Source organism: Urocitellus parryii, chromosome 3, assembly GCF_045843805.1.
Source record: "Urocitellus parryii isolate mUroPar1 chromosome 3, mUroPar1.hap1, whole genome shotgun sequence".
Taxonomy (NCBI): domain Eukaryota; kingdom Metazoa; phylum Chordata; class Mammalia; order Rodentia; family Sciuridae; genus Urocitellus; species Urocitellus parryii.
Window position 1 is genome coordinate 600,568 of NC_135533.1, and position 13,576 is coordinate 614,143.

At 41.5% G+C, this 13,576-nt stretch overlaps 1 protein-coding gene and 1 non-coding gene across 5 annotated transcripts in view; one reads left to right on the forward strand and one right to left on the reverse strand.

Moving 5' to 3' along the window:
• Positions 1-13,576, forward strand: part of Esyt2 (extended synaptotagmin 2) — a 77,432-nt gene that overhangs the window by 6,885 nt on the left and 56,971 nt on the right. The window lies entirely within an intron of this gene.
• On the reverse strand, positions 997-1,100 carry LOC113175694 (U6 spliceosomal RNA). The gene has a single exon (XR_003300000.1). It is a non-coding gene; the product is annotated as a U6 spliceosomal RNA (small nuclear RNA).

The following is a 13,576-nucleotide window of genomic DNA, read 5'->3' on the forward strand; positions in this document are numbered from 1 at the left end:
TTGAACCCAGGGGTGCTTAACCTCAAAGCCACATCCCTAGCCCATTTTTATTTTTTATTTTGAGACTGTCTCACCAAGTTGCTTAGGGCCTTGCTGAATTGCTGAACCTGGCTTTGAACTTGCCTCCTACCTCAGGCTCCTGAGCTGCTGGGATTACAGGTGTACATCATTGCCCCCAGCTTTTTTTTTTTAAGTAATACATAAGTCATTTTTCTTTAATCTAGGGAAAGTATGTAAAAAATACCCATACCACACTTACTCATGATGGTTGTTGGTAAAAAATTATAAATGAATGGAGATATTGGGAATTTTTCAGTTTGTACTGATTGATTCTACTGGAAATCATTTGTTTAGTAAAATCTGGTTTAGAACATTAATATTTTCTGGACTCATACCTAAATATGGTGGAAAAATCATAAGGAACCTTTATTAGGTCTCTCAGTTGGTGAAGTAGTTTGTTCATTTTTTAAAGAATGTGCTATTTGGGACACCTTTAAATTTCTTAAACATTTTCTTTATTGGTGCATTTTAATTATACACAATGGTGGAATTTTATTATTAAGTATTCATGCACGTGATATAACAAACAACTTGGCCAATTATCCTTCCCCAGTATTTCCCCTTTCCCTCTCCTTTTCCCTCCCCAGGTCATTTGCACTATTCTACTGATATTCCTTTGAATTTTCATGAGATTCCCCCACACCTTTCTTTGCCTTTTTCCTCTCTAGCTTCCATTCCACATAGGAGACAAAACACTTGACCTTCTGAGTTTGGCTTATTTCGCTTAACATAATGTTTTCAAGGTCTATCCATTTTCCTGCAGATGACATAATTTCATTTTTCTTTATGGCTCAGGAAAACTCCATTGTGTGTGTATACACCACCTTTTCTTTGTCCATTCATCCTTTGACAGACTCTCAAGCTGGTTCCATGGTTTGGCTTTTGTGAATCATGCTGCTGTAAGCATGGGTATGCATGTATTGTTATAATGTGCTGAAAAATATGGAATGCTTCACAAATTTGCATGTCATCCTTGCACAAGGGCCACACACATCCCTGTATCATTCCAATTTTAGTGTATGTGCTGCAAAAGCAAGCACTTAGGGCATTTTGTGCATTTACTAAGGTAATAGCTCAGCTCTTTAAATCAGTCTATTTTAAAACAAATGGTTTCTTGAGAATTAAAATTTGTTTGGTGATCTAATTGTGCATATGGGTCATCGTCTTTTCTTTTTCTTCTTTTGTTTGTGCGGTGCTGGGGATCAAACCCAGGGTGTTGCTGAGCTACATTCTTAGCCCCTCAGGTCTGATTCTGTGCCATGCCACCTTTACTTATTTTTCTGATTGGCAGTTTATGGTCATTTCTACTGGATCTGGGGTTCAGTGAGGTATCTTTTTAGCGGATCTCAGTAGAGTGATCTGGTGAAAGTAGCAGTGCAGCTTCTCTGTCTTCTGTGTCCTGCCCAGCACCTGGTGACTACACAAGAGCTTTAGTGAGGACCCCAGTGGCCAGAGTAAAAACTAACACGGTGGTGTTCAGGAGGCTTCCTTTTTAATTGTAAAGTTGTCATGGAAATTGAACTTGAAGGGTTTTTTTTTTTTTTAATTTGCTTAATCATATAGTGAGGATCCTTTACTTTTAATGAATGCACTGTGATATATGTATTACGTTATGTTGTGTCTAGAAAGGTTTTAAAAACATGATTTTCTGATGTGAGAAGAATGCCTGGAATCCAACTACTAGTAACAAGTTGTTAGATTTCCTTAAACTTTGAAATGTTTGTACAGTGTATGTATATGTATGTTAGTGTCTTCCTTTCTTCATGGAACATTATCTCATTATTCAGAAATGACTGTGATTATTGCAATTATTTATTTTATGGAAATATCATCCTTCATTTAAATGACATCTGATGGACACAATTGAAAAAAAGATTAGATGACTGGGCACAGTGGCGCACGCCTGTAATCCCAGTGGCTAAGGAGGCTGAGGCAGGAGTATCATAAGTTCAAAGCCAGCCTCAGCAACTTAACTAGACCCTGTCTCTAAATAAAACATAAAAAGGACTGGGGGTGTGGCTCAGTGGTTAAGCGCACCTGGGTGTTCAATCCCTGGTACCAAGAAGAAAAAGATTGTGAGATACATGGTGAGAAGTGATAAAAATAGCATATGAGATATTATTTAATTTGATGTTTTTAAGCTACAGATTCATATTGAGCTATTTGGTAGCTCTGTATCTAGAGGCTACATGAACTATTTTGAATCATTAGAGTAGAATGATAATTTTTAAGAAAAGTCTTAATTGTAGAAGACAGTGTTTGTTTTTGAATGGTAAGATGTTAAAAGTCTTCATAAGTTTATCCACATCTCTTCTTGTGGAAATGACCTTTAGGGGAAAGGCATTCCTACTCCAGTGAGGTTGGGTTGCTTTTCCTCTTCTGTGTGGGATATTAAAATCTGTTAACAGGAATGTTCTTGATTGAAGTAGTGGTTTTAGCACAATAAAGTGATGGCTGCTTTGAGATGTCTGAGACTTGCTGGATGGTCTTGTCCTTCTGTGAATGCAGCTGCCCCTGTGGCCAACATCAGTGTCTTTTGGCTGTGTTTCTAATTGTGAAAGCACACTATAGAGGCCACACAATTCAGGCAGACCCTCTGAGGGCGCTCCACCAACCTAACTGTGCCCTTGGCTGGGTCAGGCACCTGTTGACCTGCCTTCCTCATCAGGAAGGTGGTGTCTGCTTGTAAGGCTGGAATGGGAAGAGGGAGGTGAAACCCTGGATGCCGGTGAATAGACAGGCGTTGCCCTGGGCAGCCACCTGAGGCTGCTGTGCCTGATGTCCCTGAGCCCTCTCAGTGCTGGGCCTGAGTCACTTTTCCGGCCACAGTGTTTTCTTGGCCCCCTTCCTGCCCTGCTGGATTGGAGTGGAGCAGTTGAACCTTGGAATTTTTCTGTTTCTGTTTCACTGTTGTTTTGTGTTGTTGCTAAGAATTTATCTACCAAAAGGCTTTGTTATTTTAACACTTAAAAGCATGCCTTACAATTTCACTTTCTTTTCTCCTTTTGCCTGCATATCCCTAAAATATTTCCAAGGACCCTGCATCCTTGCTTTGGGCCAGTTTTTCTGTCTTCTGCTTCCTTCCAACAAGTACTGCCCAGGACATGGTAATCCCTCCCTCCCCACATCCAGCTTCCACCCTGAAGCAGTGGATAAGAGTTGAAACTATATGTGAATGCTTTGTATCCTACAGTTTAGTCTGGTTTTCTTTTCCATCCTTGTGTAAGTATTGGTCAGTGACTAACATAGGATTTGAAAACGCACATCCTATTTCTGGGTCAGGTGCAATATAGTTTAATTTTAGCTTGTGTTAAATATGGAGTTGCTTCCTTCTGTTTACATCTGAGGAATTGATGTGATTTAGGTTTCCCAGAGTAACATAGATCTGTGGGAAGTAAATCATTGGTGTGAGAAAAGAACACGCCCAGCCCAGCCGGCTTCATGCTGTGAGTCTTAGGCTGGAGAGCACCTTGCACTCTGGATTGGAATTATGCAGCTCCCATTGGAACACCAACTATCAAACTGCTAAAATTATTAATCTGAGTGATACTCTCACTTCTCTTATAAAACTTTGTTTATATATTTATTAAAGCTTTTAGTTTAATCTTTAATAATTATATCTACTATAGCATCTAGCATAGTGCTTTTGCATATGGTTTGTGCTCAATTAACCTAGGCAAGCTGTTGAAACAGTGAATTATTAATTACTCATTTTACTAGGCCTTTGTACACCCACTATGTCAATTATAGCGTACCCATTAATGGACATATTAGAAGTGAATTGCCTATTCAGATTATTGATTTGTTTCAATTCTACTATAAATACTTAAATGCCTAGCATGTGATTATATAAAATATCTAAGTATCTAAGTACTAGGATTTTAAAACCAAAAAATTGATTTATAATCTGATACAAAAATGACAATACAATTTCTAGGTATGTTTTCCCACATATATGAAGATCTTAGAATATATCCAATAGGTAATATGAAGTGTTGCTTTTCTTGATAATTTCAGTTGAGATTTTATACTAGGAGAAATAAGGGAGTGAGTGGCTTTGTGTGTGAAGCAAAGTTTTAGAAAGGGGGTTTGGCAAGACAGAGGTGGAGTAATACCAGATGACCAGAGGAAGGAAGGGGTGCCCACCCTCCCTGGAACAGCGGTGGGAGGCCAGGAAGGAGGAGAGGAGTGGCAGAAAGTGCCGGAAGACTGCCTGTGCTGAAGCCAAGAAGGGCAGTTTGCAGGAGCAGGACTAGGGTGGGGCACATGACTGTTTTCAGATATTGAGTACCTGCCACTCACCTACTTTCTGCCTCTTGGGATGTTCCCTATTCCGGATATTTCATGTAATATGTGACTTTTGTTTCTGGCCTATTTCACTTAGCATATTTTTTAAGCTTATCACAAAAGCATGAATTAGTAATTAATTTATTTTGAAGACTGAATAATATCCCATTTTCTGGTATACCAGTTTGTCCATTCATTCATGGGTGGCTATTTGGGCTGCTTCCATCTTTTGGCTATTTGAATGGTGCTGCTATAAAAATCGGTGTCCACATTTTTGTTTGCACACCTCTTTCCAGTTCTCAGGTGTACACCAGGGTTTGCACTTTGAGGAACGAACGCCAAACTGTTCCCCACAACATCTGCACCGTTTTACTTTCTTACTAGCAACATATACAGGTGCTGGTTCCTCCACATCCCTGCCAACTTTTTTTTTTAATGTATCTATTCTAGTGAAGTGGCATCTCATGGTGGTTCTGATATCCATTTCCCTAATGACTAACACCACTTTCAGATGATTTTGTGCGTTTCTTCCCAATTCTGCATTCAGTGAGATTGTTCGACAGCTTGAAATTGGCTGTGGCAGGAGTGTTTGCATGGTGGAGAAGTCGGCAATCTCAGAGAAGTGAGTGCGAACAGTCGCCCTCCTGCTCTGAAGGATGTTCTGCAACTCTGAGAGGCAGAGTGGGAGCAGGCTGCCTCAGCCCAGTGAGCTTCTGCCACCTGTGTCTGTCTAGTTACCAATCGGCACCGGCTCCTGAGTCCCCAGCCCATGGCGGAGTCTGATTGTGGTGTCTCAGTACAAGAAGTGTGCCTAAAGCTCTATTTTTGCTATTCAGAGGTAACTTAAGAGTTTGATAAATTCCTCTTGAGAAAGGTCTGTGAGCTCTGAATTAGGTTCCTCTTTTACTTCTGGGCCTCTGAAGTTACTTACTTGGTTCCATTGTTTTGGGAAATATCTGATTAAAATAAATGAACTACAGTAAAAAGGACTATTTATTTATTTATTTATTTATGGGGGGGTAGTTCTGCAGATGGATCATGGTAACAGTTGCACAACAGAGAATATGTTTAATACCACTCAGTTATACACTTCAAATGTCTAATGTTAAATGTATATTTTAGAATTTTTTAAGATTCTAAAATGAATTCTCACTTCATAAAATATAATAAGATAGTGACAATAAACCATCTATCATAATACTGCTGGAGGGGACACAAAATGGTATAGACACTCTGGAAAGTAGTTTTGTGGAACACACCCTCAGTATGTGGTTCAGCAGTCATACTCCTGGACATTTTTTTGGAGAAGTGAAATATACCATGTGCACAAAAACCTTTACATACGTAGGCGTTGTGTATGTGTAATAGTCAAAAACAAAACCATCAGGATGCCCTTCAGTAGGCAAATGGTCAAACAAAGTGTTACAACTACACCGCAAAATACCACTTGGCATTTAAAGGGGACAGGAACGGGGCAAACTGACAGACCTCAGAGGCTCTGGGTGGGCCAAGAAGTCAGCCACTTACACACTGCTCTTAAAATGCCAGCGTTGTAGAGAGGGAGCTCGAAGTGGTGGCTATGTGGGATGGTGGGGGCAGTAAGTGGCAGTGTGCTCTGGGGGGGCAGTGGGGCAGGTCTGTGTCTCGACTGTGATGGCCATGACACAGGGCCATGTGGTGGAGGGCAGGCGCCAATGTCCATCCTCTGGTTCTATGGTGTTAGTGTGATCGTGTAAGATAAGCCCTGGAGGAAACTGGGTGGACAGCATAAAGGGCATTTCTATGCTTTTACAACTTCTATAATTATTTATATATATATATATATATATATATATATATATAAGAATTTTTTTATTTTTTATTTTCTGCGGACACAACATCTTTGTTTGTATGTGGTGCTGAGGATCGAACCCGGGCCGCACGCATGCCAGGCGAGCGCACTTACGCTTGAGCCACATCCCCAGCCCCTATAATTATATTTTTTAAAATCCTTGGGGATGATTCTGAGCCCAGAACACCTCTGACACCACAGGTGCAGGGTTTTTTTTTTCACCCAAAAACAACTCCACTTACTCTGTGGACACTGGCTGGTGTGGCCGACACCAACCGGGTTACGTCAGATCCACAGGTGAAGGGCTTGGCCCCCAGCACTGCCCCCACTTCCAAAGCCAGCTGCAAATGGGCTGCCCAGACTACCCACACTTCTTCCTAGCCCACCTCAAATTCAGAGTTCCACCAACCCCCTCAAGTTTGGTAATTTCTGGAACTGAGGGAAGCACTTTATTACCCTCCCCAGTTTATCACAAAGAAGGCGAGGCAGGAACACCAGGCGGAAGAGACCCATGAGGACAGGTGTTGGGGTGTGGTGCGGAACTTCCTAGCCCTCTCTGGGCACCCCGCACCCCATCACCCCTGTGTTCACCCACTGGGGAGTTCCCTGAACCCGTCATCTAGGTGTTTCCATGCAGGTTTCAGTTTGCAGTGCAGCGCTGACCACTGGAGGGTAGGGAAGAGCTGGACATCGTAACCTCTGGTCCTGCCTTGGTGGTTCTAGTGGGCAGCCCCCTCCTGAGACTGTCCACAGACCCACCAAGAGTCTCCTGATTAGAACAAGAGGAGCTTCTGTCACCCCAAAATTCCAAGGGACTTGGGAGCTCTGTGTCAGGAACCAGGATAAACACCAAGTACCTATTTTTTTTTTATCACCATGACTTATGATCTCATTATGGATACATTAATAGACTTTCCAAGAAGAAGTGAAGAAACTCGGGAATTTTATCAGGAGACATACAAAATTATATAATTTTCCTCCTGAGGTTTCCTGTCATTCAGTATCTTACATGGAAAACAGCAAATGATAGAGTAAACCTTGCTATTCTCTCTGTATTATGAATGTAATACCAAAATTGTAGGCTTTTTTAAAATTTCCATATTGACATCACAGTTAATAATAAGTGCGGCAAACAGCCATTATGGGGATAGATAATGTGATCTTGATATTAAACACCCAGAAAAGATAAATGGTTATAATCAGAAAAAAAGTCCTAGTGTAAAAGTGTAAAGTCCTTGAGTCAGATTACCTACTGTTTCTTTGTATTCAAAGAAAGGATTAAAAAGATTGGAAACAATAGGCTTAGAGTGGCCAGTTCCTGACTTTATTCTCACAACTCTTGAGATATTTGCTATCTGAGAGGGTGACATTAATCCCTCAGGAAATAATATGAACCTACTTCTTGAGAACAAAACCTTTAGAGTAAAACTGTAGCCTGATGTGACTTCTGAAGCCACACAGATGTTGGACATTCCTGCCACTTGTGTAACTGCCTTCACAGTCTCAGTGTTGTATGTGTGTGTGCGCGCGCAGGTTAAACAGGTCTAAATTGATTCCAGAGAGGCAGAGGTGCAGTGAACTCCAGCCGCAGTCCTCCCAGGCCATTCCAGTCAAAACACAAGCATGTGTTTGATAGCAGTTTGTGATTTGAAATAAGATAAACACCAACCAGATTATCTGACACGTTTAAATGAAGAAGATGAGAAAGAACACAGGCTTCCTCCTCTTGGACTCATTTTAATTTGTGAGATTGCTGTAACTCATGCCCAAACCTCAATTTATATCAAGATTATCAATAATCTGCTCGTTTGACTTTTCTTTCTGTTAGCAGTGGCAGAAGGGTGTCTGAGGACCTGAATTTTGTCAGAGTATACTTTAACTTTTTGGAAAATGTCATTAAGTAACTCTCAGTATTTTTGAAGAGCTGTCTTGCTGTGCTCCTGACTCTGGGTTATGAGGTATTCCTGTTTTGACTCTGCATTTAATATTAGTCCTGTCTTCCATTCCATACATGCATTGAAATTTAAGCCCCCTCTCCACGATAAATGGATGAATGCATAGTGTATGTCAGATGTAACACTAAATTCAATGTGCATTCTCTTAGCAAATTAGAAATAAGAATTGGGTCAGATGTGGTGGTACATGCCTGTAATTCCAGCTATTTGGGAGGCTGAGGCAAGAGGATTGCAAGTTAGAGGCCACTCAGCAACATAGTGAGGCCCTAAGCAACTGAATGAGACCATCCTTCAAAATAAAAATAAGAAGGATTGGGGATGTAACTCAGTGCTTAAAGTGCCCCTGGGTTCGATCTCTGGTACCAAAAAAGCTAAAAATAAAAGGGGCTGGGTACATAGCTTAGTGATAGAGTACCCCTGGGTTCAATCCCCAGTAACAATAACACAAAAAAGAATTGGTTTTCAAATAAAATTTAGATAGCTTTGTTATACAAGGTGTACTGGGATTGACCTAGTTTTTAAATTTTTCCTTTACTCTTTCCTGATCTACAAGAATACATAATGGTCATTCATATAACAAAGAAATAGGAACAAATTATTGAAGATAGACACTCTTCAGCAAGCACTTTGTAGACAAAAGTGCCCGGACGCTGACCTGTCTGCTGCCACTGTTCCTCTGTCAGCCAGGAGCAGAGTCTCAAGCGGTGGCTCGCCCTGTGGCTCGGCCAGTATTCCTTTGTCAGCAGCCCTCCCTTGTTCCAGCTGTCAGTTGGAAAGTCACAGGTGATTTGTGGGAGAAGAGGGAGTGACGGTGGTCACTACCTGTGGTCTCAGGGAAGGACATCAGTGTGTTAGTGCTTTTTCACATTTCCGAGGGTAATTTCTCCTAGCAGAGTATTTTGAAAATGTTTCTTGTCAGGAGGCAGGCAACCTTGTATTTGGTGAGTCAGATTACACTGGAGCAGTGACCAACATCCACATAAAGCCGACAGAACCATTAAGAAGAGTGTGGCCTTATGGGTTTTCTGGCAGATCAGTTGCTTTATTTACTATGTGAACAACCGCCTGCTTTTTATGTAGACTATAAATATGTAAAACAGCTCCTTTATACACTTCATTTTTAGCATGGACAGTAGCTTTTCAGACACTGACAGTATGAGTTCCAGGATTCACATATTTTCAGAGAAACACACTTCTTCATAGCCTTTTAATGTTGAATACTTTTTCTATACAGAAGCAGCTGTTTGGAAAAAAATCCCAGTATCTTAGGAAAAATACCTTTCACATTAAGATTTCTTGTGCCTGTTTCTGCTTACCATGAATACTGACTTGGCTCTCAAGAAGATGGAGAGGGGCAGACTGAAATCGAGGGCCTTGAGGAGAGACAGTCAGGCTGGGAAATTGGTAAAGAAGTTTGAATGTGAAAAGATGGGAGGTCACAAATCTGTGCTGGCCTCTCAGTAACACGAGTTTCTAAATCCTAGGCTCTCCAGGAAGATGTTCTATGACACTGGAACCTTGGACGCCTTTTGGTTGCTTTGTGTTATGAACCAACACTCTGTAGGAAATTTCAACTTTCTGCAAGGCTTTCCCCCATTTATTCAGATTTTAAGACTAATTTGTATGGAGACTAAACAGTATTAAGCAATTTAAACATTTACAGACCTTTAGTTAGTGTCTGTCCGGATTGAATTCTTTGAATGCAGGCCTACTAAGTGAACCTGCAGTGTGCTTTCCAGCACTGTGAGCATCGATTGCTCCCATCTCCTACAGAATGACTCTCTCTTGTGATATAACTAATGGAGAACAGTTATCTAATGTTTTCATAGGACTTATGGTGATGTTCCTGTTGCCTCATCTATCCTATTTTTGAAACTGTTGGTTTTAGACAAGAAAACAAAACTCCCTGTTTCAGTTTTTGCAGTTTGTAGACATTTGTAGAACTGCACAGTGGTATAGGAAGGTTGGTGTGTTCAGATGACCAGTACTTCCCGATCCTGTCTTTCAGAGCCTCCCCACCTCCCTGCCCCAGGGCATATCAGCAGTGCTGTGCCTGAAGCCTGGGGTCCTTCTTTAGCTCCTCCAGTGTGGTCCCAGGTGGTGAGAAAATTCTTCCTCTGCAACATTGTTGCAAGTAAGAATCTTGTGGGGCTTGTTTTGTTTCAAGATATTGTCTAAAGGTATTTAGAGTGGGGCAAAGCTCAAATCCTTGGAACAAGGAAGAACATGAACTAGTAAATTTTATTTTAAAATGATCAATGTATCCCTTTATCTTTTAAGTTTTTCTTAAAGGTATTAAATCAGTGATGCTTCTGTCAGATCAGGCGAGGCGGGCAGCGACCAAAGGAGGCAGATTTAAAAGGGCCACTGAACGAGGCCTTATTGAGACATCACTCCCGGGAGGAACTCGATCAGACCCACAGAGGGGACAGGGGAAGGGTCTGAGGAGAAACCGCGGGGAAGCTCGACCGGACTGAACTTTTATGGGGCTTACAGCAGGAAGGGAAGGGCTTGGGACAGGAAAAGGTGTTTTTAGGGTCCCTTGCCCCCTTGGAGTTGGTCAGGGGAATTGGCTGAACTCCAGGATTGGCCAGGGGTCCTGCTGATTGACAGGCATTAGTTAGGAGATCTGGCTGATTGACAGGCGTTTCCACTGGCATCTGATTGATGTTCCTTTCCCGTGTGGGCTGCTTTATTCTAAGTGGCCACCAAGTTGCCACCACCGACCTAACAGCTTCAGGAACAGTAGAATTAGTTTGGTATCTCTTTGCGCTTCCCTGATGTTACCTATCTAAAGGGACCCTAGATTTTTCTTGTAAAGAGAAGTGGACAGGATGACTTTGTGCGGCATGCTTTGGCCCCTTGGTACTGGCAGGGTTTGACAGCCCTCCCTCCCTGCTGTGCTGTTTGTGGTGTACTGCTCGTGTCTGCTTGAAGTATGGCATTTTTGAGTGGAAAAACTCTGCAAAAGTGCTGATTGTTAATGTTGGTCTTCAAGGGGAGCATTGTTTGAAGAAAGCCGTTCCTTTATTTAACTTCAACTTTACATGTTATTCCAAATTATATTTTTAATGCTCAGAAATGGAAAAAATACTAAATTAGAATTTTTGACCAGTTTGTAAGTTCGTTTCATCCTTAATACTTCAGCAGGATGTAACCGGAAGGACTTCAGAGTCCCCCAAGTCCGGATCCCTCCTTATCTGCTGCTCATCTACTAGGTAGAGGCACTGATGATCAAAGGGTTCTCGTGTGCACGGAGCACGGAACTGGATGTTCAGTTCCTGGCATAGTTAAGCAGTCTGTCTTTGTGTATTTGGTTTAATTTTCTAAGTAAAATGAGTATCAACAGCTTATTAGGACCTAAAATAGGCTTTTGTTCTTTTTATTTAATTTCTTATTTGTATTATTTTGCACTACTGAGGAATCTTTGTTCTTTTTAAAGATAACATCTGAAAAGAAATTTTTGGGTGGTGTTGACTCAAAAATAGAAACTTGAGTAACATTATAATGACTACTTCTGCTTCATAGAGGTAATACAAATAACAAACATAAAAGCTTGTTTTACAGTTGGAACTTAAAAGAGATTTGAGTACTTCTACTTTTTTAGTTGGAGGATAAGATTTGAAACTAAATGATACATGTTCATGCATTCTTATATGATTTGGGAACATGTTTTCTGTTATTCTGGTGTCCCGATCTTTCTCTATGATGTCTTTACTACTTTAAATTCTGCTTTGTGAAACAAGCAAATGTTCATGAATATGTATTAGCAACAAGCAGATTTTTTTTATCTAGTGAACAGAATTTGAAATTTGTTAAGATTTACTTTCTTCAAATATGATATATTCTCTCATTTTCTTTGGCACTTTGAAACAACCATTTATAAATTAAAATCCCGAGAACTATTGAGTGCTTGGAATGCTTCTACAAGGAGCTGCCTGGTGTTCAAACCCATCCTTTGTGTGTTCTAACAATGCAGGCTGCGTTCTTATGCACGGAATTCTCTGCTGGTTCCAGGTAGATTGGCCTCTATAGAGTGTCCCTTCAGATTCTGACCTCACACATTGTGCCTTACATGGTCAGGATGCACTGTAGCTTCCTCCCCTCCCCTCTCCATCCCCAGTGGCTTAGAATCTTCTCTCTTCTTTGCCTTGTTTAAGTGATAGGAGAAAAAAAAAATCACACTCTTTTGTTCTCATGGTTAACACTTCACCTGTGATCACCAAAATATGGTGGTGCTAGGGGGCTGGGTAGAGGCCATCACACCAAGCAACAGCCAACAGTAGCTGGGCGTCCTATAGTTCAATTTGATTTTGACACTATGTGCCTAGAATTAATGTCAGACCCCAAGGTTAAGGACTGTCCTGCAAGTTTGTTCCCCTTCAGATGTCAGTTGCACGGAATAGGTTGTCACCTGTGCTCCTTCCAGCCGCTTATAAATCAGGGCTCCCACAACCCCTTCCAGGAGTTTGATTAATTTTCTACATTAGCTCACAGTCTCAAGGAAACATGTATTTATTTATATGAACACCAAAAAAGAATATAGAAAACCAGCTGGATAAAGAAATAACATGGGTCAGGGTCAGGGGAAGAGGACCAGAGCTTCTGTGCCCTCTTCAGATATGTCCCACACCACACTCCGTGTGTGCAACAACTTGGAACTTCTCCCAACTCCATCCTTTTGCATTTTGGTACAGGATCAATAAAAAGCCACAGGCTGGTTCAGTCATTTAGCCTTTGATGGTCAGCTACCATTAACCCTGTCCCCTCCCCAGAAGTGGGAGGAGAGGCTGTTAGCCAGAGGCTAGAACCCTTTAATACAACTAGCCCCCTCTGGAGGCTGTCCAGGAGCCCTCTAGAACCACCTGATTGAAGCAAAAGATGCCCCGTCACCCAGGAAATTCCAACAATTTAGGAGTTCTGTGTCAGGGACCCAGCTCACTGATTAATTCAGAAACAAAGGTTCTTTTATCACCTCATCTACAAGGGTTTTAGCCAAATATATTCCTGTAGTCTTTTTCTTGAATCCAGAAGGCCCCGCATTATTCTCCCCTCTCCATGCTAGCCCCTCCTCGTTCCCTAGGGCTGGAGCTGGTCTATAAGTGCTCCATGCATGCTTTCTTCAGAAGGAATGGCCCGTGACTGAAATCAGAGTTCCCAGGTGTCAGATTGTTCTTGTCCTTGTGTGTGGTTGTGTGTAAAGATGCTGTACTTACTTAAGTATAATTGCCCTGGCCCCTGGCACTGGTGAATGTTCAGCTTTAGATGTCAACCTGGCGCTTAAGAATGACAGGAGGGGCTGGGATTGTGGCTCACAGGTAGAGCGCTTGCCTACCATGCGTGAGCCACTGGATTCGATCCTCAGCACCACATAAAAATAAAATAAAGGTATTGTGTCCACCTACTACAACAACAACAACAACAACTATATATATATATATAT